General features: G+C 26.1%; 1 protein-coding gene across 3 annotated transcripts in view; it reads left to right on the top strand.

The window, feature by feature from the left end:
- Window positions 1-420: 420 nt before the first annotated feature.
- The window catches only part of LOC117100520 (leukocyte surface antigen CD53-like), a 26,068-nt gene continuing 22,419 nt past the window's right edge, over window positions 421-4,069 (top strand). Inside the window, exon 1 of one of the 3 annotated variants that reach the window (XM_033240267.1) lies at window positions 421-574. The gene's annotated coding sequence lies outside the window, so the exon portion shown is untranslated. The remainder of the gene's footprint in view (window positions 575-4,069) is intronic. The other 2 variants (XM_033240265.1, XM_033240266.1) reach the window with 2 other exon arrangements.

The raw sequence follows: 4,069 nt of genomic DNA, 5'->3' as shown, positions 1-4,069 counted from the left end.
ATATATAATATCCGTTGCCGTTGAAATTTGAGCAATTAAAGTACATTTTAAAAATAAAATATAAGACCTAGGCCTATGTATATTTGCACGCTTAGGTCTTAGGCCTACTATATATTTAGATGACAAGGTTATACAATCGTGTAACTATATGGGGTAATTAATTCATATTTTACGAGAATCAAGAGTGAAGTATTTAATCATAGACGTTTTAATAGGCCTCTCTATGGTACTTTTGACAGACATGTTACAGTCAACACAAGACACTTTTAATAGAATATTTGATTTGTATAACTACAATGGTTTTTCACAGTTCACCAACACGCACACTCCCACATTCTACTAAACAGATAAAAAGGTGTATCCGAGCAGAACCAGTTGAATAGTAGTTTTAAACATAAGCCTCCATTTTGTAGCTTTTCAAAGGTAAACAGTCAAGGTAATCTTAATCGGGTATTGTGTAGGTTGTGGTAGGTGAATTGAGGTTTGTGTAGGTGAAGCAGCTGGTGTGGCAAATAAGGGAGAGATTCACAGTATTAAACGGTAACTATATCTTGTCCTGTCTTTACCTTATAAGGTAGGTCCATTTCATTTGTACACCAAGTAGGGCCTAATTTTCTAATTCAGTTATGTTAGGCATAGGTCTATGTACATATAGCATGAATGTTGGTTTTAAAATGCCATTATTATTTTAAAGACGATCATAGTAAGGCCTATTAGTTATCGTTCATAGATTAGTTAGGCTTGCATGTTTTGGTCACGATTAGTGATAGATCATAATAGGCTAAGTGGGACTATACAATCCGTTTGGCAAGTACGTATTTTGACGTTCTAACCAATCACAAAATATATAAATACGCGTGGTTAATATAATGATGAGATTCTTTCAGAGATTCTTCCATTTTTAAACCGTCTTTAAAGTGTCTATATAGGTACCTTATAGGCCAACATGCTTGCTTGCATGCTTATTCACAATATGACCGGTTATCGTACAGTAAATTTTAAGAAATGAATATAGGTTTTATAAGCGAGGTTATTCCAGTGCGTGTGGCGAGTGTTATCATTATCATTACTCATCACTATTACTACTACTATTATTATTATTATTATTATTATTATTATTATTAATTATTATTATTTATTATTATTATTAATTATTATTATTTATTATTATTAATTATTATTATTTATCATTATTATTATTATTTATTATTTATTATTATTATTTATTATTTATTATTTATTATTTGTTATTATTATTATTATTTATTATATATTATTATTTATTACTATTTATTATTATTTATTATTATTTATTATTATTTATTAATTATTTATTAATTATTTATTATTATTTATTATTATTTATTATTTATTATTATTTATTATTATTTATTGTTTATTATTATTTATTATTATTTATTATTTATTATTTATTATTATTTATATTTATTATTTATTATTATTATTATTATTTTTATTATTATTATTATTATTATTGTTATTATTATTATTATTATTATTATTATTATTATTATTATTATTATTATTATTGTTATTGCCGGAAGGCAGGGCATGGTCAGGGTTCGATGTGCAGCAAGTGGAATTTGAAAGTATTATCATATTCCACTGTAAAACAATCGTAATCGATAATTATATTTCATTGTAGGATTAGAACCTGCTGTTAAACAGGCATCTTGATGCTCCGAATCGGCATTCCAGTGAATATAAATGATTTCATATAAACTCGCAATGAAAACCTTATAGAAGTTTTTTGATTATGATTATGATGATGCTGAGAAGGAGGAGGAGGACGATGGTGTTTATAATAAATTGATGTGTTAATATTCGGCCTAATAATTAATATTAGATTGATGATGACACTCTCTTAATGGAAAAGTGTATACAGTGATCACTCTAATTTTGCTCACGTGGGAACATTCACTCTTCTATGAGTGAATATTATTCTTAAAATATAAATCTGCCAAAATGTTTCTCAACGAAAATGTTGAGATTCATTAAATTCGATTGTTTTTATTTCTTTTTGAGTTCAAACTTAGTTTATGTAAACCTATTCAACATGTTTTAATAGTTTAGTGGTGTTTATTAAATTTATCTAGTATGGTATGAATAAATTATAACGCTTAGTTTTAGAAATAATGGCGTTCTAACTATTTGTAAATAATAATAACAATAATAATTATCAATTATTAATAATTATAATTTTATTGGTAATTTTAATACGAATTGTTAATTTGTATTTTTAATATCTAACTTTTCATCTATTTGTAATATAAAATTTATCATTTTAATTTCAATATTTAATTAGTAATTGCTTTAAGTTTATTTTCAAATACAGTATCAAATTCTATTTTATTAACTATTTGTAATTCAATAATAACAAATAATCATAATTGTGGTAATAATATGAATAATTTTATTCAAGATTATGAATAAATATTTGTATGAATACTATGAACATTATGAATTCTTTTTTGTAAATTTTTGTAACTTTGTAATTCAGTAATAATAAATAATGGTAATAGTGGTAATATTTAAAATAATTTTAACTTAATACTGATATTTAACATGAATATATTTTTGTACTCTTTGTAAAATGATTTTCAATGATTTTTTTTGTGTCCTAAATGTTTGTCCTAAAAGATTGTCTCTCTTCATTTAATAATCTGAATGCTTATTTTTGTTGCTTGCATTGCATTTGTGTTTTTTGTGAACTCACTAGCTTGCCCTCTGGGATTGTTTTAAGATTATTTTTATCAAATGAATGATATTAAATTAAAATAAAAATAATAGTTAATATTAAACTTCGTTGTTCTACACCAACCGGTACTCAATCCCCGGCCCGCGGGCAAATCCGGCCTGCCAAAGATTTTGATCCGGCCTGCGAAACATTGCTAAAAATAATTCATTTTCCGGCTGATTTTTAAAGAGTTTTTCTGTTTAGAGAAACACCACCTAGGCACCACCACTCTAGCATTGTTTACGAGAGTGTGGCTTTTTCTGAGTTACCTCACTGTATCTATAGTCTGGCAGCTTAGCAGATGGATGTGGACGTTCCGGACAAAAGCACAAATTTTGTATGGTCATAGCATTCAATTTTTGGTAGGAACCACCTCATCCGATTTCAAAATGGCCGCCCAATAAAACCTATGTTTATCTATATTTATGCTTCTAAACCACTTGGAATTATAATTCTAATGTCTGAAACTATTTTTATATGGTCAAGGAATACCATCATATCATTTCTGACCTGGTCAGATTGCCACAAATAGGTCATTTAAGGTCAAATATTGTATGGTATCTTAAAAATTACATAATTGTCATATTTTACATTAGAACCATACCCTGACTCTCAGAATTCAAAATCTTTACTATGAACTACAATATTTCATTCGAGGTCATTCTGGCGGCCATCTTGAATTTCAAAATTTCTGCCACGCAAATCCTATATTTATCAATATATCGGTTTTTAAACCACTTTAATGAGAATTATGATATCTAAAATTATATTACATGGTCAAGGATTTATAACACTTGTGACATGGCAAGGTGGTCATTAAGATCATAAAAGGTCATTTAAGGTCATTCAATGTATATACCATACCATTACCATTTTTTACCTGGTCAGATTGCCACAAATAGGTCATTCAAGGTCAAATATTTTATGGTATCTTAAAAATTACGTAAGGCATGTATTACATTAGAACATTAGAATCATATCCATACTCTCAGAATATATATATATATATATATATATATATATATATGTTTAATACGGTATATATATATGTATATATGCATATGTATATATATAGTAATGTATAATTTTCAGTGACATTAATATGCTTTAACTTAATTTTTATATACTTTTATCGTCACTAAACTCACTGTATACAATAATTTCTTTATATATATCATTAGATATACATATAATAAAGTATATACCTATATATATAAACCTATATATAAACAAATAGCAATAAGCATTACTTCTATCATTTACTTATTGACAATGTTTATATAAATATATATATATATATATATATATATA

The sequence above is a fragment of the Anneissia japonica genome, unplaced genomic scaffold (genome assembly GCF_011630105.1).
Source record: "Anneissia japonica isolate Jap-2015-1 unplaced genomic scaffold, ASM1163010v1 scaffold685_len2926416_cov193, whole genome shotgun sequence".
Taxonomy (NCBI): domain Eukaryota; kingdom Metazoa; phylum Echinodermata; class Crinoidea; order Comatulida; family Comatulidae; genus Anneissia; species Anneissia japonica.
This window is presented reverse-complemented; position numbering and strand designations above follow the sequence as displayed.